Source organism: Trachypithecus francoisi, unplaced genomic scaffold, assembly GCF_009764315.1.
Source record: "Trachypithecus francoisi isolate TF-2019V2 unplaced genomic scaffold, Tfra_2.0 Lachesis_group7, whole genome shotgun sequence".
NCBI classification, from domain to species: Eukaryota; Metazoa; Chordata; class Mammalia; order Primates; family Cercopithecidae; genus Trachypithecus; species Trachypithecus francoisi.
In genome coordinates, this window is record NW_022681472.1 from 48,103,280 (window position 1) to 48,128,567 (window position 25,288).

Genomic DNA, 25,288 nt, shown 5'->3' on the forward strand with positions numbered 1-25,288 from the left:
TATTCCTTTTTACATGAGTTGGAATATTATTAATATTTCACATTAATGTGATATTTAATAAGTGACTTAGAGAAAGGTTTTGATCAGAAAAACTGTACATGATAATTCCATTCTTGCAGACCAAATGTATAATTTATAAATCTTCATTACACAAAATATTTGGGATGATCAAGTCCCATTAATTCATGTAAAAATATTTAGCATTCTGGAATAAATCTTTGAAACATCAACAAAAATATATCTGGGTAAATTTTTGAGTTGTGATGCTTTTAATCTGCAGTCATAATGTGGATCTGGCGTCATTTGATTGCATAATTAGAAGAAAAGATGGATGCATGAAAAGTCATCTAATCGCCTATTAGAACATTGCTTTGTTTGATTCATTAATATGGAATGAAATGTATATTGTAAGAAACTACTGAAACATATTTCCTTGGCTAAAATTCAAGAACGTTTATATGACTGGAGAGTTATTTTTCCCGGAGAGTAAAGTTTAATTGTAATCAGATGTTCATCTGGAAGCACAAAGATAATAATAGTATTGTTGGAAGTGATATTTAAATGTTTGCCTTATATTCAGCCTCATGTAGAACCACACTCATATTCAGAATATATAGATGAACAAACCTTGCTTTTATGTGTCTTTTTAATCAAATTTCTTCCTAGGCTCTAAGTGCCAGCTCTACAAGCTGGAATGAAGTTCCGTAGAGAAGTCCAAGAAGTCACGGTAGTACCTGCTTACTGTTTCTGAACCTCAGTGTAAGGGGTGCTGAGTCATACAACTCCATTGATCTGTATTTGAATGATGCTCCCAGTTGTGCAATATAGCAGCATAACTTTAAAGAGCACTTGGCTTTTGGGGCACACTCCAATCTCTGATTTTTCACACTGCTGAAAAGACTTTTTTTTCTAAATTTCAGTTATTTATTAATCAGTGTAATTTCTAGTAGATTACTTCAACATGATTTCATGCATTTAGAGGAGAAATATTTCCTGGTTAAGTGGAAAATTGTGCGGATAGCTTCTGGAAGACCTTCATTCTAAAGCAGCTTTATAGCGAAACACTTCGTTTAGAAATCTGGACCTTCTTTCTTCATTTGCTGTAATCCACATTCATTGAGTGGAACTCGTATTGATCATTGGGACCCAGTTTTTTCCAGGGCTCTGGGTTATTCTTTCTGTCCCAACTAACATCTGGATCGAACAATGCCAGACTCAAGAGATACAGTGCTGCTGCAGTACCTCCAGCTCCAATAAGTACAGAGGGAGATCAAACTCGGATGCTTCTTGGCCTGACTGATGATCTGGCGGAACATGTTTGCGACAGAGGCCTCCAATTGGAAAGGAAAGAACCAGCATAGCCACCAGGCCCCGGGCTAAGTAGTATCTGCACTCAAAAAGACTGGTTTTAATGTATTTTTAAATGTTATAGTATAGTTAATGGGCTATCAGGTAAATCTATGAGCCATATTCCTCTACTTAACTGGAGGAAGTGTAAAGAAAGAGATATACCTGATAATAGAGAGACTGGTAAATTTTAGAAAACAAAATGGAAGAGAAAGTTAAGTGAACAGAATGCTCATGTTGGAAACTGAAGGAAGAATGAATTAAGTTTCATCAATTCGACCTTCTTAAATCTCTTGATTTGGTCTGTTTCCTTCCATACCTCCTTGCTGCCACACCACCTTAATTTTTTCTTATGTCTATTATTTCTGTAATTGTTCTCATAGCCTCCAGTCTTAATCCAATCTTACTTACTGCACTCTGCTTCCAGACTGATTGTTTCAGGATAAAAATCCAAATACATTAGTGGTGCCTTCGGGTTCCTTTATGACCCAACTCTGCTTATCTTTCCAGCTTAAATTGCTCCAAGCATTCTAGGATTCAAAGCATCCTTATTTGGACTTTCCCTAACACTGATGTTCTTCCTTCCCTTGAGTCCTTTGAAAACTCCTTACCATTAGTTAATATGACTAGAACCTTAGGACCTGGCTTTGACATAATCTCCTCCAAGAAGTGTTCCCTGGTAGCTCCCATACCATTGTTAAAAGTTCTGTATAAACCTTAATGTAGCTCTTATTAAAAGGTGTTTGAACCATCTGTTTACTGGTATGTCTCACATCACTAGGTTTAATCTCTTGAAGACTGAGACTGCATTTTTAAATCTTGTATCACCAGGACCTTACATAGTGCTTGAAATCTACAAATTGCTTAAAACTCATTTGTAGAATGCTTAAATAGGTGAGTTAATAAAGGTATAGTTAAAGAATGATTGAAAGGGACAGACAGAAATAGGCAGATTCTGTAAAGCAAAAGAGAAAAAAAAAACTTTCTAGCTTATTTTTTACACTGTACATTTTTCCAGTTTCTTTTTTTAAAAAAAATTTTATTTTACTTTAAGTTCTGGGATACATGTGCACAACATGTAGGTTTGTTACATAGGTATACATGTGCCATGTTGGTTTGCTGCACCTATCAACTCATCATCTAGGTTTTAAACCCTGCATGTGTTAGCTACTTGTCCTAATGCTCTCCCTTTCCTCACCCCTGCCAACCGCCCAACTGGCCCCACTGTGTGTTGTTCCCCTCCCTGAATCCATGTGTTCTCATTGCTCAACTCCCATTTATGAGTGAGAACATGTGGTGTTTGGTTTTGTGTTCCTGTGTGAGTTTGCTGAGGATGCTGACTTCCAGCTTCATCCATGGCCCTGCAAATGATATGATCTCATTCCTTTTTATGGCTGCATAGTATTCCATGGTGTGTGTACCACATTTTCTTTATGCAGGCTATCATTGATGGGCATTTGGATTGGTTCCATGTCTTTGTTAGTGTAAATAGTGCTGCACTAAACAAAAGTGTGCATGTGTCTTTATAGTAGAATTATTTATATTTCTTTGGGTATATTCTGAGTAATGGCATTGCTGGGTCAAATGGTATTTCTGGTTCCAGATCTTTAAGGACTTGCCACACTGTTTTCCACAATGGTTGAACTAACTTACATTCCCAACAACAAGTATAAAAGTATTCCTGTTTCTCCACAGCCTTGCCAGCATCCATTATATCTTGACATTTTATTATCTGCGATTCTGACTGACGTGAGATGGTGTCTCATTGTGGTTTTGATCTGTATTTCTCTAATGATCAGTGATGATTAGCTTTTTTTCATATGTTTATTGGCCATATAAATGTCTTTTTTTGAGAAGTGTCTGTTCATATCCTTTGCCCACTTTTTCATGGAGTTGTTTTTTTCTTGTAAATTTGTTTAAGTTCTTTGTAGATTCTCGATCTTGTCAAATGGGTAGATTTAAAAAATTTTCTCCCATTCTGTAGGTTACCTATTTATTCTGATGACAGTTTCTTCTGTGCAGAAGCTCTTCAGTTCAATTAGATCCCATTTGTCAATTTTGGCTTTTGTTGCAGTTGCTTTTGGCATTTTCATCATGAAGTCTTTGCCCATGCCTATGTCCTGAATGGTATTGCCTAGGTTTTCATCTAGGGTTTTTATGGTTTTGGGTTTTACATTTAAGTCTTTAATCCAGCTTGAGTTAATTTTTGTATAAGGTGTCAGGAAGGGGTCCCATTTCAGTTTTCTGAATATGGCTAGCCAGTTTTCCCAACACCATTTATTAAATAGGGAATCCTTTCCTCATCTCTTGTTTTTGTCAGGTTTGCCAAAGATCAGAAGACTGTGGATGTGTGGGGTTATTTCTGAGGTCTCTGTTCTGTTCCGTTGGTCTATATGTCTGTTTTGGTACCAGTACCATACTGTTTTGGTTACTATAGCCTTATAGTAAAGTTTGAAGTCAGGTAGCATGATGCCTCCAGCTTTGTTCTTTTTGCTTAAGATTGTCTTTGCTATACAGGCTCCTTTTTGGTTTCACATGAAATTTAAAGTAGTTTTTTCTACTTCTGTGAAGAATGTCAATGGTAGTTTAATGGAAATAGCATTAAATCTATAAACTACCTCAGGCAGTATGGCCATTTTCATGATGTTGATTCTTCCTATCCATGAGGATGGAATGTTTTTCCATTTGTTTGTATCCTCTCTTATTTCCTTGAGCAGTGGTTTGTGGTTCTCCTTGAAGAGGTCCTTTGCATCCCTTGTTATCTGTATTCCTAGATATTTTATTCTATTTGTAGCAATTGTGAATGGGAGTTCATTCATGATATGGCTCTCTGTTCATCTACTGTTGGCGTAATTTTTGCATATTGATTTTCTGTCTTGAGACTTTGCTGAAGTTGCTCATCAGCTTAAGGAGTTTTTGGGCTGAGATGATGAGGTTTTCTAAATATAGAATCAAATTGTCTACAAATAGAGACAATTTGACTTCCTCTCTTCCTATTCAAATATTCTTTATTTCTTTCTGTTGCCTAATTGCTCTGGCCAGAACTTCCAATACTATGTTGAATAGGAATGGTGAGAGAGGGCATCTTTGTCTTGTCCCAGTTTTCAAAGGGAATGCTTCCAGCTTTTGCCCATTTAGTATAATATTGGCTGTGAGTTTTTAATAAATAGCTTTTATTATTTTGAGATATGTTCCATCAAAACCTAGTTTATTAAGAGCTTTTAACATAAAAGGATGTTGAATTTTATTGAAGGCCTTTTTTGCATCTATTGAGATGATCATGTGATTTTTGTCATTGGTTCTGTTTATGTGATGGCTTATGTTTATTGATTTGCATATGTTGAACCAGCCTTGCATTCCAGGGATGAAGCCAACTTCATTGTGGTGGATAAGCTTTTTGATGTGTTGCTGGATTCAGTTTGCCAGTATTTTATTGGGGATTTTCTCATCGATATTCATCAGGGATATTGGCCTGAAGTTTTCTTTTTTTGTTATGTTTTTCCCAGGTTTTGGTATCAGGTGGTGCTGGCCTCATAAAATGAGTTAGGCAGGAGTTCCTACTTTTCAATTATTTAGAAGTTTCAGAAGAAATGGTACCAGCTGCTCTTTGTATCTCTGGTGGAATTTGACTGTATATTTGTCTGGTTCTGGGCTTTATTTGATTGGTAGGCTATTAATTGCTGCATCAATTTCAGAAGTTGTTGTTGGTCTATTTGGGGATTCAACTTCTTTCTGGTTTAGTCTTGGGAAGTGTATGTGTCCAGGAACTTACTCATTTCTTCTAGATTTTCTAGTTTATTTGCATAGAGGTATTTATAGTATTCTCTGATGGTAGTTTATATTTCTGTGGGGTCAGTGGTGATATCCCCTTTATCATTTTTTATTGTGTCTATTTGATTCTTCTCTTTTTTCTTCTTTGTTCATCTAGGTAGTGGTCTATTTTGTTATTTTTTTCAAAAAGCCAGCTCCTCAATTCATTGATTTTTTTAAGTTTTTTTTTTTTGTCCACAGTTTCTTAATTTAGAAATTTTAAATATTTTTGATTTTCTCATGCCAATTTCAAAATCTTTACCCTTGTCTCAAGTTAGTAGTAATAAATATCTAGGTTATATATAAATATAAAACACATATACACATATATGTATACACATACATAAATATTAACATGAATCAAAAAACATACAAACATATAAACATATACACATAGATTTATGTATATATTATAGACATATATTTATCAGAGACTTATTCTATGAGCACAATAATAATTGAATTGATTTTATTGATGTTTTCTGAAATAATTTCTTTGATTCATGTTAATATTTCAAGACTTCTGCTGTTTCTTAGCTCAAGGAGTACTATAATACTCAAGTTTCTAGAGAGCAAATTACTTCCAAATAGAAAATACATGACCTTATAGTAAGCCAGTATGCTACTATGCTGAGTTAGGGATTGGGGTGATCCAGACAAAAGTCTAAAACTATCACTGAGGGAATGGAACAGGGGGAAATCATCATTTCTTACTTTTATCTTGTCCTATCAGAATTTTACAATATTTAAATAGTAACTTTTTTTGTCTGCATGAACCTTAGTAGAGAATTGCTTGTTAAGAAGAAGATTATTAGCTCTTTATTGGTAAAATTTTACTGTGAGGCTAGCACCTTGTGAAAATGAGGGAGCTAAACATGGTGGAAAACATTCCTGGGATGTAAGTAACAGTCCTGTCTACCTGGTCATCAAAAGTCCTTTTTAAAAATAGAACTCTTAGAAGGATGGGATCTAAAAAGATCCTGCTAATAAGAACATGCAGCAGTTCTATTTATTGGAGACAGCACAATTTGAATATGATGGTGTCCTAGTATGAAAATGCCACAATTGGCAGATTAGTGTGGTTGGATAGACTGGTAATCATGAATTCTATCCTGTTGAGGAGGGTCAACTGGCTTAGCACTGTTGTGATATTTTGCATGTGCTGAGCTAGACAAACCATATAGGACAGACCTAATATAAAGGGGGACAAGGATGGATGCAGACTCAGATGAACATTATTTTTTACCTAAATTTACTCTAAACTAGGAAACAGGCAGTACAAAATACACACACACACACACACACACACACTCACGCAAGGATACATGGCAGTGCACATAGCTTTTCAATGGCTATTTTTTGCCAGAGAAGCATCTAAAACTCAGTAACTAGTGCTTATAGTACAAACAGAGAAATTCACTATGGAGCCCAGGATCAACGATGGCTGACTCTACTTCCTGTAGGCTGGGGGTACAGCCACATCAGTACTGAACACTCAACTTATTATTCTATAAGACAATTCTCACTACAGTCATATACCTCCAGAGTCTAGTTTTTGCTGTGTCATAAGGTCTGGGGTAAGTTTGACCATGGCTACACACCTACCCATGTCTTTCATTAATATTTCGTCATTCAAAAAACTATTCCTAAGCTGATGACTAGGACAGATGTGCAGAAATTAACCTTGGCGCCGAGATGGGCGGATCATGAGGTCAGGAGATCGAGACCATCCTGGCTAACTCGGTGAAACCTCGTCTCTACTAAAAAATACAAAAAACTAGCCGGGCGTGGTGGCGGGCGCCTGTAGTCCCAGCTACTCAGGAGGCTGAGGCAGAAGAATGGCGTAAACCCGGGAGGCGGAGCTTGCAGTGAGCTGAGATCTGGCCACTGCACTCCTGCCTGGGCAACAGAGCAAGACTCCGTCTCAAAGTCTCAAAAAAAAAAAGAAAAGAAAAAGAAATTAACCTCGGTTCCTAAAATAAAACAAGCTAAGGGAAACTGTACTCATTATGTTTTTGATTTTATTAGAATTTTTCTTTTTCTTTCTTTCTTTTTTTTTGACAGCCTCCCAATTTTTATTTACGTATCTTATTCTTTCTAAATTTCAACCCTGGCTTTGTGGTGATTGCTTTAGGAACGAGCCTGTGAGCCTGTTGGTTGGTAGAACATCAGCACTCAATCTCAGAACTTTCATTAGTGTCATTTCACTCACTCTTTCCTACTGGCCTTGAAAAGGAGGAGGTGATTAGAGACTGGAGCTGTGACCCCTTTGTCACCAAGATGATGATAAGCTTTTTGAGAATGAAGACAGAACATTGGAATAAAAGTCCAATGGTGGAGGCAGAAAGAAGCATCCTGGTAACGTCATTTAAATATTTATCTGGCCATTTCTTTGCACTTGCACTTATCTGAGCAGATATATCCTGTTGGCTTAAGGAGTTTGGATTGTGTTTTTGTTCCTTGAATGTTGTACAGTCCTAAATAGTACAGAATACCTAGAAAGAGAAACAGTGGATCTGGTTCATTTACAAAAGAGTTATACATGTACATTAAGTATTTGCCATATTACTCATGATCTTCATGTCCTTTTACGTGACACAGTAATTGTACATTCTCATCAAATATATATATGTAATCATATATATTTGATTTCCCAAATGAATGTGTTTCATAGTCTTCGTGACTCATGAGTCTTTCTGATTTGCTGCTTGCAACCATTCAGAGTTTTGGGTGGCTCTATATCATATTAGTCCTGCTGTGTCTGACAATGAAGTCCTCAAATACCCCCACTGCAGAGGCAACGTAAGTGCTGGTGTGGGAAAACTCCAGCAATCATATTCTGTGAGAGTCAGAGATGATCCGAGTCATCTGAACAGTCCTCCAGTGCATCTGTCTCATATGCTGCATATGATTTGTGAGAAGTATCCCTCCAGTTTTCCTATAAAACTAACATCAGTGTTTACCTATAAACAGACACAGAAGTCACTGCTGACTGTACTCTGCTTTGTATACAATCCTATTATATAAAGAGCTCAAGCAGCATGTCTGTCTGCCTAGATGTGTGTGTTCTCCTTCTCCAGCTGCCAACCACCTAAATTATTCAGCAAGCCCTGATCATGCCAAGTTTTTAGTCAACAATGGAGATCCTGCCAAAGAGCTAATAATGTTAAAAAAAAAAAAAAAAGCAATGTTTGTGACAATTAACAGAGCCTGCAGCCTGCAACACGCATTGGACTCATTTGTAAAGGAAAATTAAAATGATATGCTTCATTATAAATGGTCCCATGCAGCACATTGCTAATCAACCAAAGCAGCTTCTTCTTCTCCCTCACTGCCCACCCTCCCACTTCTTCCTATCTGACAAACCCAAATGGCAGCACTGTGTCAAGGCTCTTGGCCACTGCTTGCTGTGGCTATAAATGTAGTGTGGTTATCTATCAGTATTATAATCAGCTTAGATCAAACTGAATAATTAGTTCTAACATGGATGAATAGAGCACCAGCCTCTTATCTTGTCTATTAATAATCACAAGTATAACTTCACAGCCAAATCAAGAGGTATGTTACTGTTCCCCTGAGAGCCTGTTTGGGTAAAACCCCCTGTGACTGCACCAATCTAAGTAGTGCAGATGGGACAGTGAGCCCATAATGATGGGCTGACAGCTGCCAAACCCAGAAATCCCTCCCCGACTCTTGGCAGACAGAGAGAGAAAGAGAGAAAGAGATTGATTGGGGAAATGGGGCTGATTCGCCATGCTAAATAACTATTATTTGTCCAATAATGGTTTGAGATAAAGGGAGAGGAAAAAGGAGAAAAGAAGACAGAAAACTGTTGCTGCGTCTCCAGATCCCAAACTCAGGGAAATGGAATTCCACAGCCTGGCCCAGCCTAAGGATACTTAGCCTGTGGACAGCACAAGACCGCTGTGTGCCTTCATTTTTAAGGCATCTGGCTGTTCCTTCCTCAAAAACATCTCACATAACTGAATTCTTTAGGCCGGAAAAATATTTTATTTATAGAAGTGATCCACCTTTAAGTTTGTCTTTTTTAATCTTAAAAGGCCAAAAATAGTTTATCAGAAAGGACACAACTTGGCTGAGTGTGGTGGCTTATGCCTGTAATCCCAGCACTTTGGGAGGCCCAGGTGGGTGGATCACCTGAGGGCAGGAGTTCGAGACCAGCCTGGCCAACATGGCGAAACCCCATGTCTACTAAAAATACAAAAATCAGCCTGACGTGGTAGCTACTTGGGAGGCTGAGGCACGAGAATTGCTTGAACCCGGGAGGTGGAGGTTGCTGTGAGCGCCACTGCACTCCAGTGACAGAATGAGTCTGAAAAAAAAAAAAAAAGAAAGAAAAGAAAGGAAAGAAAGAAAGAGAAAGACAACTACATTTTTTTAAAGTTGTTTTTAAGCTTTAATAAAAAAGTTCTCATGTACCTCGTAGTGCCTCTCAGCTTTGCTTTATTCATATATGCCACTTTGTTGAAAGCTGTGGGCCTTCTCCTCCCCTAAAAACTTTGCTATATGTAAATTATACAATAATTTGAATAAGATTTGGGGAAATTCACAGTCTCTCTAAAGACCATCTGTGAATTTTTAAGAGGTCAATAGGCCCTGGTTTAAGAACATCTGGCTTAAGCACAGAAAGTAAACAACAAAGACATCAAGAATAGAAGTAGAGTTCCTAATTGTGTGACAAACTGTGTTTTAAATGTTCATCTGTAGTTTGATTTTTGGAAATTGGGAAATACTTTTTCATTGGAACACTATTGATGGAAGTTCATTTATTCATTCATCACTTTCTATGTTACTGTCCCTCTCTGCACATGATCCCTTTTCAAATTCCTACTTGCATGTCAGTCATTGGGCTGTGTGCTGTGAATACAATGCTGAAAATCTTGGTCCTTGAGAGACTCACAGTCTGGTGGAGTTCAGCAACATGTTAAAAAATGTCTATATATACCATAAAAAGTGCAATCACACTGGTAGTCTCCACTTATTGCCATACAGAGAAGGAAATAATTAATTCTGCTTGGTGGTAAGCAGAGAGAGAGGAGAGAGAGAGAGAGAGAGAGAAATAGATATTATGATGGGATTTCCAAAAAGAACTAATGTTTAAGTTGTCCTTTAAAGGATGAACAAGAGTTTTCAAGGCAGATCAAGGGTATTCCACACAGGGGAGGCTTAAATACACACAAAGACACGGGAAGGTGACACAGCACGAAATTCTTAAGAAACTGTAGAGAACTCAATGTTGTCATGGTGTATAGTGTGGTGCAAAGTGCTGAATGATGAAGTGATTGGGCAGCAAAGCTTAGACGGCAAAAGACCTCATATGCCTGGTTATCATATGTTAGGGTCCATAGACTTTATATCTCACCTTGGATTTACTGAGATTAAATAGACTTATATAAGGGTAACCTGGAACAATACTTTCTTAAGAGGCCCATCGCTCCAAAATATTATCCACGAAGCCTCAAACTAACCTTCAGCCAATGCCTGGTTGGACGTTGAAGGGTACTGAAAAGTCTCTGCACAGCAGAGACAAGGCTAAGTTTAACTTAGAAAGATTGGTTTGAAGTTTTGCGGAGATTATTTTAGAGCTATGAGCCTCTTAAAAAGGTACTGTTCCAGGTTACCTCTACATAAGTCTATTGAATTCCAATAAATCAAAGATAGGATACAAAATCTATGGGCCTAAAATCTTTTCTGTTAAGCAAATGGATGTAACATGAAATGTGGACAGGTGATTGGATTTGTCAGGGTGGAGGTAGTTGAAGACCTTAACAGAGAGTTTTCAGTGGCTTTGTGAGAGCAAAATCTGACTTAAGTGGGTTGAAGAGAGGAAGGGACATAAGAAAGCAATCACAGATGAAAAAAATGATATATTCTAATGGTGATGAGATAAACCAGCAGAAAGGGAAAAATGATGATGCAGGAAAGAAAAAAATATATATGCAGGAGCAAAAACCCTGAGTAAAAGGGGGCAGGGCCAGAATTCAGTGTAGAAATAGAGGAACTGGTCTTAGATAGGAGCATATACATTTTGTCCATTCCTTTTAGGTAACAGGAACAAAAACAAAAAACAAAAAACAAAAAAAACCTGTCTGGAATTGCAGTCCATGGAAATGGGAGGGAAGCAGGCAAGTTCTTAAGAAAAGTAGAATATTCCAAGAAGACAAGCCAGAACCCAGAAGTGACTGATCAACACAGTGCTTTGCTAAGCACTCAAACTACCATGGTATCTGCTACACACTGGTGAGGCATTCCCCAGGACAGGAGAATCACCATCAATTTCTGGGATTGCATTTTCTCTGAAAACCTAAAAAACATCACACTGTTGTCTCCCAGACTGAAGTTTATTGTGGAGAATTTGAAGCTAATCTGAAGTTCCCTTCCTATAGATGATTTGATCATTTTGCCTAGATACTTGAAAGATCTTTTTTTCCCTTTGTATTTGAAGTCCAACAACTTTACCAGGCTATAATCATTGGTGTTGTTTCCCCTTGTAGAGTATAATATGCTTTTTGTATCTGAAAATTCAAACCTTTTTTTTTTTGCCTGGAAAATTTTCTTTTATTAAACCTTTGAAAATGTTCTATTTCATTAGATCAGATTTGATTTTTAAAAATACCAATTATACATATATTGAATCTCCTTTGTCATATTTCATATCTATGATCTCTTTAATACTTCTAAAATCTTTGTTCGTTTCCATTTACTTTTGTTCAATTTTCTCATTCCTAACTTCCACATATCTAACTGTGTCTATTAAACAGCTGTGTTTATTTTCTTTTGTACTGCCTATAATGTGACTTTTGGTTTTAGTTCTATCATCCATTTCTTACCTTAGCTTTTGCTGCATTCTATATCACCTTCTTGTATCATTTTACACTATCTTTCTTAAGCTCTCCTATTGAGTGTATGGCAATGTATTTGGTCAGGTTTTTTTTTGTTTTTGCTTTTTTTTTTTTTTTGAAACAGAGTCTTGCTCTGTTGCCCAGGCTGGAGTGCAGTGGTGTGATCCCGGCTCACTGCAACCTCTGCCTCCTGTGTTCAAGCCATTCTCCTACCTCAGCCTCCTGAGTAGCTGGAATTACAGGCACATGCCACCACGCCCGGCTAATTGGATCAGGTTTTTATCTGTTTAATAGCAATGACCCTACCCCCTAGAGATTATTTGTCTGCCATTTGTTAATCCTTTTACTTGAATTATTTTTATATAGATTCTGTTCTGGTAATTTTAGATAATTAGTCATTTTTTAATTTCAGAAATTTTTCCTGGATCTTTTGTTTATCAGAGCTTCAAGTAGGAGAGGGGTTAATGGATTGTTTTGTGCTAGTTTTTTTGGCCTGCAATGGATTCTTTTTCTTTCTTTTTTTTGAGACAGGCCCTTGCTCTGTCACCCAGGCTGGAGTGCAGCAGTGCCATCTTGGCTCAATGCAACCTACATCTCCTGGATTCAAGTGATTCTCCCACCTCAGCCTCCCGAATAGCTGTGATTATAGGCATGAGTCACTGTGCCCAGCCATTTTTTTTTTTTTTTTTTTTTTTTTTTGTATTTTTAGTAGAGTCAGGGTATTGCCATGTTGGCCAGGCTGGTCTTGAACTCCTGGCCTCAAGTCATCCACCTGCCTTGGCCTCCCAAAATGCACTGGATTCTTGAGTGTGTTGTGTTGGAGTTAGGAGATTGTCTTATGCTTCATTGATTCTCAGCCAGCAAACATATGCAGCTCTAAGACTACTTGAAAATTGAAATCACTCTCCTGTATGATGTTTCCTATACAGACCGTTTTCTGAAAGAAATAGCCTGACTATGCATTTCTTTATTCTTCCCAGCATTTCCTGCTACCTTTCATGTCAGCAGGGTCATAGCAAGTTACCAGTTGCAATTCATGCAATTATTATCATTGTTTCCATAAGCATTTTTGCTTCCTTGTTGTAATCTTTAGGCTACACTAAGTATTTTGGATAATTGAGCTCCCCTGTCTCTTTGAGATCTGTAACAGTAAGTGCCTTTCTGTACATCTACTTGATCTTTACCTTTCTCATATATTATATTTTGGGGCAACAGATAACAATTTTGTTCAAGGTAGAGTTAATGTTTCCACTCTACTTCCAAAGGAACTTAATCTTATAGAAATAAAAATTTCCTTGCATATACAATAAAGCAACTTCTAATTTCCAAGAGAATACAAAATTGTATTTACTCAGACATCCGCAAATCAGAAGTCAGAAATCATTTTTTAATACTTACTTCTTATAGGAGACATTTATACTTGAATTATAATCTCAGAATTTACCTAGTATCATAGCAAACTGATGGGAGAGAGATTTGGCCAAAAGCACTTTCAATCCTTCTAAATAGACATAGGGCAGAGACTACTACTAATTATATTCATTCATCCATCAGCTGTCTAGGTCAGGATTCTTTTTTCTGAAAGAGAAAGAAACCTAAAGTCAAAATACTTAAGCAAAAATGAAGGATTTGTTGTTACATATGACCAGATTATAGGAAGGTCAGGAGTAGAGCTGACTTTGTAGAAAAATAGAATTGAGGACTTAATTGCCATCAGGCTTTCCTTTCCTTTCCTTTCCTTATCTCTCATCTTTCTTTCTCTCAGTTTCAACTGCTCAGGGGATGAAACCACTGTAGGGGATTCAGTGATTGGTAGCTCCAAACTTACATCTTTACAGTGTCTTGAACTTCAAAGAAAAGACTATTTTTCTCTGTCAGCACCAGCGTAAAAATCCCAGGGGAACAATTCTAATCAAGCAGGATTAATACTGAGGCCTGTCCCTCAGAGCTCGAACTGTGGCCAGGCTTTGCTTTATCTGTGTGTCCAGCCCATGTTGAAAAGAAGTGGAGTCTATTTTGGCAAGAAAGTAATGGAGAGGAAAGACTGGGAAGGCCACAAACAATAACCACTACACCAAACTAATTGTGGTTGTAAGGCACTGTAGTGATGTTTTCCTGCTGCCTTTCCAAGAGCCATGTGGTATCACTTGTAAAATATTATAGCTAAGCTTCTTCTACATATATAAACAAACAAACACAAGAAGCATACTTTATGGTTATCTCACACAAATGTGACACAGCTATTTTATTTTGAGCTGATAAGAAAAGCATAAACGCATAAATGTGTAGTCATTCTACCAGTTCTCTATTTCTTTTTAAAATCATGTAGTCAGAGTTACTTCTGGCTGGACTGACCATTAAGTGAGACAAATGTTAAAGAGATCCCTCTGCGAAAAGGCTGCTTGGTCCCTGAAAACTTCAAGAAATCCTTTATTAAGTACGTAAGCTTTATTTAGTTTATCTCAGTTGATAGGAATTGAACCGAATAAATGATTAGTATAAAGCATGCCAAAATCCACACTGTTTACTTAGGAAAGTTGCATTTCACCAAGAGTTTAGAATATATCTTCACTTTTTATACTATTAATATAAAGGCAAAAGGTGTAAATTCTGCAGAATTTATAAACCATCTTACCCTTTAAAAATATTTTACAATGCATTTCCAAATTATAGATACTTTAATGAAATACTCTGATTTCAATTATGTGAGACATCAGGTGCTAAAAGAAGGTATGCTTGCTAGCTCTTAGAAGAAAGAAATGTTCAAATTTTATTTTATTTTATTTTGCTCCTTTGAACAGCAGTGTAACTTCTTCTCAGTCAGCCATGGAGTAGTTTCATTCTATTTATCAGGATAATGAAAGTCTCAAAATTTCTTCTTTCAGGGAAAAGCAGCTGGAAAGAAGTAAAGTAAGCAATGTTTTCTTATTCTTTTGTGAATTTTATAGAGCTAGTAACTTGGCACAGACTCATGCTTCCAATATCTTACCCCTAAGGAGCTAGTTAGTGTAAAAAAAGAGAGAAAGAAAAAAGAAAAAAACCCACTTGGGCAAATGCAAGCACCAATTCCTTCTTTCAAAAACAAGAGAAGGGAAAAATAATCCATTTTTTATGGTATATTACCTGTAAGTGCAGACATGACTTAGGTAATCATGCTTTTGTTGCACACAGACTGTAAAATATTTATAGAGACAATGTGATTTGGGTCAAGACATTAAATAAAGTAAAAGTTGCTTTATTCAATATGTGATGAACAGTATCCATATTAAAAACCATTGGGAAAAGTGTTCAAATGAAAAAATATGCTTAAAACAAATTCATCTGCTCAATGTTCATAAATGTTTTAAGAAATGCAGACAAACAAGTCCTGAAATTCATACTTACTGTACGCAGTTGAAAAACTAATAGTATTTATTCAATTCAGAGTGGGAAGTGACTCAAAATTTGGCTTTTAATGATCAACAGGAAATACTTTTCCTGAGAAATTACTAACGTGTTTGTTGTCAGCCAAACTACAATAGGGTTATCACTCTTCTCTTGGCAAATTGCTAATGCTATTAGACTAACATTGATTTATAAAGGAAAGATTTCTTTCAGACTACAGAAAATATTAAGTTTTGACTCAATAATACTGTCTAGATTGAAGGAATATGTGTGTGAAGAATGCAAAGCTGAATGTTTACTTGAGAATTGGGTATTGCTCAAAGGCAATTTTATAGCAAATTAAGTAACACATTGACTCAGGGATGTTATTTAGTGCTGATTAGGATCAAACTGTGGGGTTGTTCTGCCAGGTCATTCTCTAATGTGTGTGCAAGATGAAAAAATAAAGCTTCATAATTTAAACAGAGAAGTTATGTGCAGCTACCTAGTGTTACTATCTGTATGAAATCTACCCTCTGGAACCTACATTCTGGTTTAGCCAGTAAAATTCAGGGTCAAGTTGGTTGTGACAGTTTTACTCATCCACTCACTCATTCAGTGTTTTGTGAATTATAAATTCCTTCCTTTGAGAAGGAACAGTTACCCATTCCCACCAAAGAAAACTTCACATAAATATCAATCCAAATTCAGCCTTCAGCATTATGCAAATTGGTGCATACTTTGCTTTCTTGTTTATATAAATAATGGAAGATGTGGAAAAGCCTGTATGACTTGGTTCAGGTGAATTTGGGTCAAACTCCAAGAAAAGATATTATTGATAATAATAACTGACATTTATTTATTAGGTCTATACTACCTGCCAGGCACTGTTCTACGTGCTTCCTTTAAGTTATCAAGTGGTTCAAATGATCTTTGGCTCCTGAGTGAGTCATAAAATTTAACATAATATGTATGGCAAAAATAATCTCAGTTTTAAAAATTCTGCTCTTTTTGGGCACAAAGCTTTGAAGTTATTAGGAACCAGTCATAGGCATGATGCCTATCTGTGAGGGGGTTTCACAGAACCCTAAGGTTAAAACAGGGCTAAGAACTGTATGTAAAAATAATACAGAAATAATTAAAGTCACTACTGCTTAAGTGAAATCTAAATGTTGAGTACTAGTAAGTGTCCCTTTAGTATTACATTTTCTTGGCATTCACGTAGCACACACCAGACAATAAATTAACAACAGGTAAACTGAGTACCATAGAATCTGAGGTTGGAAAATGAAGGGTCAAGAAACAGAAACTTTTTATATTCTGCTTACAAAAATATTTCTGGTCTCAAGTCTTCCACTTGCCTTTGGTCTTTCCAGACCAATTGGAACAGAAAAATAAATAAATAAACAAACAAACAAACGAACAAACAAACTCACTCATAGGTTTATTTCATTTTTTATTTTTGACCTTTTTTTCTAGTCTAGTGGTTTGCAGAATTATGGTTCGTGGACTGAATCCATCCTGACACCTGCTTTTGTACAGCCTGTGAGCTAGTTGTGGTTTTTAAATTTTTAAATGGTTGGAAAAAATTTAAAAAGATAATATTTCATGATGTGTGAAATTTATATAAAATTTAAATTTCAGTGTGCAAAAATGACATTTTATAGGAACACAGACATGCTTATTCATTTGTGTATTGCCAATAGCTAATTTTACGCTGCAACAGAATTGAATAGTTAAAACAGATAATATCTGGCTTGCAGAATCTAAACTATTTACTATGTAACTTTTTAAGAAAAAGTTTACTGGCTCCTGTTCTAACCCAATAATGTGATAGGTTCATTGCTAAGTCCAACTAGTTGTTTGAGACCCATCTTATGTGATACATCAGATTTCCAAAAAATCTGAAGAGTTTGACATTTTACCCTACTTGTAAGTCAACAACTTTGTCTGATGCATTTTATGAATGCTGGTAGAAAACACAGAATTCCAGGACCAGGGTCAAAGGGCAGTTTACTACTCACAGCATTAGCAGTATCCAGAATATCAGCATTTCTGAGCTAAGTTCTCTAGGCCTTAGAGAGTCTCTGCATACACAATGGGTTGCATTTCAGGAAAGAAACTGAGTTTAAGGAAACCACAGGTTTATAACTGGCAGTAAGCATACCTGTGTTTTGCTCTAGAGGAAGATACTATCTCTATTTTCTAAGGCTGCTCACACTACAACTATCATTGAAAACAAAGCAACAAAAGGAAGTAGAAGTAGAAAGAAAGTAGAATACATGGAGAAACACAGGAGATTTACTCTGAATCATTTTCCAACAATGATTTTTTTGTTACTTTATTGATAAACCTACGTGGTGAGACCAAATAAATATTGCAAAACTGTTTAGAAAAATAGCTTAAACAACAGAATTGCACTTGACAAATTTCAATAATACAATTGAAAAAAATTTCTATGAATGTTTCAATGTTGTTTAGATAGGTAAGCAACGTGGGAAGTGGATGTTTTTACGTATATAATTTGGGGATACACAGTCAGGCCTGAAGAGCTCAAAATCAAATGCCTCACTCTTTCTAATAGGTAGTGAGTTTTACTGATTACGTGATAGTGGAATTGTCTCCACTCTCTTTGGTTTCATTTTCAGAGCAAAATTTTATTATTTGATAGAATTTCATAGTCTTTTGAAAAATGCAGATCATTATTGTGTCTCCCCGTGGCTATCAGAATTCTCAATGAAATGTTTCATTCCCTTATCTCCGAAGTAGAAATTCCTGGTTGGCTCATTGTTCACCAGCTGTCTGTGAGAAGACTCAGCTACAACCACAGACTGGAGTCCGTGAGTAGCGAACTCAGGCTTGCAAGAAGGCTGCACCAGAATCATAAACTTACAGGAAAAGCATTTGAAAAGATAAAAATGCATTCCGTCACACACACATGCTGACTTCTACCAGTTTCTGTTTCAGAAGGTAAACAATCTTGAACCAAGAGAGGTAGAGGATATTAAGGGTTTGGCAAGCAAAATGCTTCTGGAGATCCAAGGGAAATAATTAATATTGTAATTATTATAAGGGAATAACAATTATTGCTAAACAAGTGAATGTTCTCTACTTTTTTTGTAGAGAGCAGTCTTTCTTAGTTTGGCCATTTGGCCAATATATTTTTTGCTTTCTTCCATTGGGTTGTCCTATGACTCTACCTTGGAATTTGCATTTCTTGAAATAAAAGAAAAGGGTATGACTCACAGCTATTTGAAAATAAATATATGTGGCCGGGCGCGGTGGCTCAAGCCTGTAATCCCAGCACTTTGGGAGGCCAAGACGGGCGGATCACGAGGTCGGGAGATCGAGACCATCCTGGCTAACACGGTGAAACCCCGTCTCTACTAAAAATACAAAAACTAGCCAGGCGAGGTGGCGGGCGCCTGTAGTCCCAGCTACTCGGGAGGCTGAGGCAGGAGAATGGCGTAAACCTGGGAGACGGAGCTTGCAGTGAGCTGAGATCCGGCCACTGCACTCCAGTCCGGGCGACAGAGCGAGACTCCGCCTCAAAAAAAATAAAATAAAATAAATATATGTATGAATATATACATATGCATTTCCTTTTATTGGCCAGCATTTCCTTTGTAGTTAACTGCTACTAAAAGTAAATAAAATGATTTATTAAAACAGGTTAGTCTCAATCACAAATAATATGATACCAAACTGTCCTTTTAAAATGGTTGTTTTACTTCATTTTTACTGTTATCTTTTCCTTTTAAGAAAAATAAATGTTAAAACCTGAAAATTCCTGGAGGCCAAAATTGGTGATGCAAATGCATTTTTTTCTTATCACTCTGGAAGGAAAGCAAGTTTTGAAATGCTTTAAATCACAAAGCATTTTAAGATACAACAAATTAAATTTTGGATCACTTTGATGACTGTTCTGAAAGGAGTTTTGTATCATCAGTGTCAAGAAATCTGGTGGTAGGAATGGTGTCTGATCACCTCTTTGGAACACTGGCAGGTGGGGGAGAAGGGAGACGTCTGAGACCCAATAGAATCTAATTGGGGTAGTTTTTGAAACCTTGAAGTTGTAGAATGTCATTTGTCAAATAAGCATACATATCATCTTTTGTCATAGTGAAAATTTGTGGTAGCATCTTCCAGTAAAATGTTCACATTCTCCAACTCCTAGCAATCCTGCTCCTGTCTGACTGGTAGATAGCGTAAGTTGGGTGACTATAGCTTCACGTAGCTTCACGTATTTCACCTTCCAAAAGATAGAGGCTCTTCTGCCTGGGGCTTGCTGTCAGTATTTATAATTCCTTTTCCACTCGTGTTTTATTGTAAAGGATGTCATCTGGAAATCAGTGGTGATATGGAGAGTCTCAGCAACTTTACTAATTTAGAGTTGTTTTGTTTTGTTTTGATATTCATTTGGTTTGGGAGAGTGTTAAGTAGTGCACATTATTTCTACCCAGAGAATATTACACTAACAGATTGTAATGTATGAGAGGTTCACCACTCCAAATGAATTCCATTCTATTCTTAAAAAATTGTGCCATTCGGCCGGGCACGGTGGCTCACACCTGTAATCCCAGCACTTTGGAAGGCCGAGGCGGGCGGATCACGAGGTCAGGAGATGGAGACCATCCTGGCTAACATGGTGAAACCCTGTCTCTACTAAAAATACAAAAAATTAGCCGGGCGTGGTGGCGGGCACCTGTAGTCCCAGCTACTCGGGAGAGGCGGAGCTTGCAGTGGGCCGAGATCATGCCACTGCGCTCCAGCCTGGGCGACAGAGCTAGACTCCATCTCAACAACAACAGCAACAACAACAACAACAGCAGCAAAATTTTACCACTAATTGCAGATTAAAAATGACCTATAGTTCTAGTTTTCAACTTTGCTTTGAGAACTGTAAGACAATGATTGAAAAATATTTGGAGCCTACAGAGAGATAGACAGCATTTTCCTATTAAAACATGTGTTGGTGGATTTCCCTTCCATTCCTAGCTAACTTCAAGAGAAATTAACCTCTCCAAAAAGCAACTAGAACTGTTATCTTCTAAAACTATCGTTAGCTGCTAGCAACTTAAACTGTCTTCTGAATACTCTAGTGTCAGAGGCTTGACATGGAGACATTTGAGAATGGAGACAAGAAAAAGAAATGAAATCGTCAACAAACACATTAAAGAATTACGCTCCTTATAAATCTTTGACCTCTTCTGATTTAATATTTCTGATTTTACTATTCAATAATGTTGATATGAATTTCAAAACATTTGTGTTTCTAACTGTTTATTCCTGCTGAGTGATTAGTTTCTGGAATAAAAAAATTAATCAGGAAATGACCCTTGCCATTGATGGACAGGCTTATAGTCTCCTTGAGTAGACAAATACACAAATGAATAATTACAATATATTTAAGTTGTGTTTTTTAGCTGATAAATTCTCCTATTTTTAAAAATATTATAGAGTCACTTTAGTAGGCGTTCAAAAATACTTGTTGAGGTACTACTTAGGAACATTATAAAAAAATTGTCCAAGTTGGTACAGGACAGGAGGGCACAGTCCAAGCAGGTTTCATAGAGCTGAGTCTAGTCTTGAAGGCTGACTACAAGCTGGCAAGTAGATAAAAAGTAAAATGGAGTGTGTGGGAGAACATTATAGGCAGAGGGAAAAGCACAGAAAAGGCATCAAACTAGGAAATAGTGGGGCATATTCATCCAAGGAGTTCAGTACTGTTAGAGAAAATAGTTTGTGTGTGAGTGAGAAAGAAAGCTTGAAAGCTAGTCAGGAACAATAGTTTGGATAGCTTAGCATACCATCTATATTTTTAGACTTAATCTTGAATGAGAAAAGAAAACCATTGAAGCGTTTTAGGTAGGAAAGGGATATGATCAGCTTTAGGATTTAGGAAGCTTAATCGTACTGTTGTGTGAAGGACAGATTGGAAGGTTGGCATTCTAAAGAATTTGAAATGACCTGGGATAGATTTGTAATAACTAATATATCAAGGCATACCAGTGTGTAAAATAGAGTTTGGAGGTCATAGGAAGGAAGGTAGTTAGGAGGTAGAATAGAAGGATTCTATAATTGATTAGAGGTGGATGTGATAAAGAGAAACTAACATGAATCCTAGGACAACTAATTGGACAGCAGTGCCATTAACAAAGTTAGAGAACACTAGAGGATAATGAGATTTGGGGGTAAAATTATATTTTGTCTGCGGAGCATCAAAGTGCAGATGTCCAGGCTAAAACAAAATTAGAATAGAGGCAGTGTCAGTCAGTCTAGGCTATGCTTCAGTGACAAACATCCCCAAGTATCAGTGACTTAAAAACAATAGCTTTATTTCCTGCTCATGTTATATATACATTTAGTCCTTACTCCCAGACATCAGATCCAGGGGATTTCAATGACTGGAGTGTTGCTGGTCTTTGAGGGGGAGAGAAGTTAGTAAAATTGCACACTACTTTCAGACACTTCTGCCTGGAAGTCACACATGTCCTTTCTGGCTAATGTTTTACTGACCAAACCAAGTTATACAGCCAGGTGCAACTTCAAAGAATTGGAGGAACACAATCTCATCATATCTACCAGAACATAGATAGTCAGTGACTAGAATTGGGAGCCATCAACAGTAATAAGTGATGTCTGAAGATATTACAATAGATGAAACCAACTTATCAGAATTATATACAACATGAAAATAAACAAAGGCCAAGAACAGAATCCTGGGGTAAACTAACATTTATGTACAAAAAGAGTCCTAAATAAAGGTGAAAAAGAGACTTTAGAGACTAGGGTGAAGAATTAACCGCAAAAACTTTAGTAAAACCATCAACTGTAACTTACAAAGCAATTTCATATACAATATTATTTTAAAATCCCCACTAAGTAGCTTGAGGCTATAAGAGGTTAAGTAATTAAGTTTTGTTCTATGGAACAGAACTTATTATGCATTCCAATATTATCCACGTGACTTGTTCTTTAGGAAACTGTGGGAAATGGGTAATCATTAGCAGGACTGTTCACCTTTTTTTTTCCCTATAAAATACAAAGAAGAGACTGAAAAGAGGTAGAATGCATAGCCCAACTTGTTTCTTGAAAGTAAGAATTTTCAGCACTTTGGGAGGCCGAGATGGGCGGATCACGAGGTCAGGAGATCGAGACCATCCTGGCTAACACGGTGAAACCCCATCTCTACTAAAAATACAAAAACGAGCCGGGCGAGGTGGCGGGCGCCTGTAGTCCCAGCTACTCGGGAGGCTGAGGCAGGAGAATGGCGTAAACCCGGGAGGCGGAGCTTGCAGTGAGCTGAGATCTGGCCACTGCACTCCAGTCCGGGCGACAGAGCGAGACTCTGCCTCAAAAAAAAAAAAAAAAAAAAAAAAAGAAAGTAAGAATTTTCAGTATATAAAGAAATCCACACAAAAAAAGGGGGTTCTGCCACCTTGTTCCTCATGCATCATCTGCTGGGCTGCTCAGTGCAGCTAGTGCAGGAGCAGGACAGACTCTTGGGCGTCACTCCATTGGCCTATGGATAGGCATTTACAATGGTAGTATCCTTTCAGTACTATTTCCTTATGACAACCTCCCAGAGTGGAATTGCAGGGTGAGGGAATTGCACATTTTTAATACATTTGATATATATGTCCATAAAGCCTCTAGAAAGCTTATATTCATTTATGCTTGTATCTTAAATTGTTATAACACTACTTTCTATTTTTTCAAAGTATAATCAAGGGTATATCATGCTTTATGTTAGATTTCTAATGAATTAGTGCATTCATTTACCTTTTTTAGTTGTATTTTTTATTCTTTGAATGAAATTGTACATGTTCTTTTCTAATTTTGCAGGGGCTTTCATCTTTTTTCTTATTAATTTTGAAAAGTTTTGATAAATATGTAGCATACATAGCAAATATACATATACAAACTGCCTATATGTCCAAAATAGGGAATTGTTTTGATGAATTATGGTATAAACGTTCATACATTAAAACCAAATCTGTTGAGTCTACAGGTTTCAGATATTGAGATAGAATTGGCAGTATTATGACGTACAAAACCAACAGGGCTTTCTTCTTCTTGATTTTGTGACCAAAAAGGGCAGATAGCAAGAAATGAGCAAACAATCAAATGGATGAAGTGATTATTACTGTGGCAAGTGCTAACAGAGAAATAATCAAGTATGTGAAGATGAGAATAACTGGAGGTATGGAGAACTCTTCTTTAGATACTATTGTCAAAGTTGCTTTTTTTTGGTAGGGGTAGATGATATTTAGAATCAGGGATGTAGGATGAGCAGTAGCATACAGAGAATGTTCAAGGCTGAAAGAAGACCCCTATACAAAGGCTCTGAAGTGGGCAAGAGCTGTCTTTAAAAGCTCAGTGAGGAGAAGAGCCAAGAAATGAGGTGTAACAGATGGCAGGAGCAATGTCATCAGAGTGTATGCTGAATTTGAATTTCATTCAAATTAAACAATGAGGAGGCTCTTAAAGTGTTTTAAGCAGGGAAAAATATGATATAATTTACATTTTAAGAAGACTTGATATATGTAGAATAACAGGGGGTCAAGAGTGAATTTAGGATACATGGATGTGTGTGTAAGTGCAAGTGTGTGTGTGTGTGTTATGAAATGTTGTATTAGTTAATTATTGCTACATAATAGGCAACCTTAAACCTAGATGCTTGAAATAGCAACCTCTCAAACACTACACATAGGTCTGCCAGGAAATTCTGTTGACTTGGTCTTAGTTTTGCTATTCTTCTGGTCTTGATTGGGCTAATTTCCACATATGGTGGGTTGTTGGCTATTGGCCGAATTGAAAGGGTGTCTGGGCCATGTACTATCATCATCCAGCAAGCTCGCTCAGGCACATTCTCATGAATGTGTCAGAGGTCCAGGAAGGAGAAAGAAAAAAGTGTGTTGTTTCAGGCCCCTCTCTAGTGGCTGCAAATTTTCTACAGTGCCACTGGCCTATGCAAGTCACATGACCAAGCTCAGAATCAGTGTGTGAGGGTATTAACAAAGTCAACCAAAGAGTATGACTATAGGAAGGTATGAACAATTTGGGCTATGTATTCAATCAATTAAACACAAATGTCTATAAGTAAAAAGGTACTCAATACTAAGTGAAAACAACTGTGTATAAAGCAACATGCATTACATAACATCATTTTAAAAGAAAAAACTACTGGAAGGATACGTATCAATATCTTCCCTGGGATTATCTTTGGGTAGAGGGGTGTAAAGTAGTTTATATGCTTTGTTTATTTTTCTGTGTTTGATTATTTTTGTATTGAATTTTGTACTAATATTGTACTAATTTTATAATAAAATGCTATTTCAAAAATCTAAAACAAATTTCTTTTATCATGAAGAGTAGATATTAGGGAATAAAGAGGAAGAAAAGAAAGAAATTGAGTTCATTTCTCACAACAGTTTCATAGGTCAATCTGTATTGTGATCACAATCCAACTTCCTTATCTGTCAAACAAAGCTACTGGAGAATAGGTACTGCTTTGGTATGTCAGTTTCTTTTTTCTTCCAGTTATACTTAGAATCTGCTCAACCAGTACCTTCCTTGTGGAGCAAAAGAAGCCTCCAACCTGCATGCTATCTTTTTCCTTTTATCTACCTCTGGCAGAATTATCTGGGTCTCAAGTCTTGGTACTTTCAGATTTGAGTGTAATGAAGTCACTCTTGGATGTATACACCATGGATGAAATTAACATACAATTTTCCGCTGTCTGTGAATCAGTTTGTTCATCATCTAGTCTCAAACTTTCCTGTGCCTCACCCATTAGTGTCTGGAAGTGAGTAAGATTCATGGGAGGGTCAGTAGAAAATGAAAAAATATGGTTTTAGAGGTGAGAAGGTCTGTGTTTGAGTCATTTGACCACATGGACA

At 36.9% G+C, this 25,288-nt stretch overlaps 1 pseudogene; it reads right to left on the minus strand.

The window, feature by feature from the left end:
- Positions 1-1,070: 1,070 nt before the first annotated feature.
- Positions 1,071-1,345, minus strand: LOC117079423 (annotated as a pseudogene).
- Positions 1,346-25,288: the final 23,943 nt, after the last annotated feature.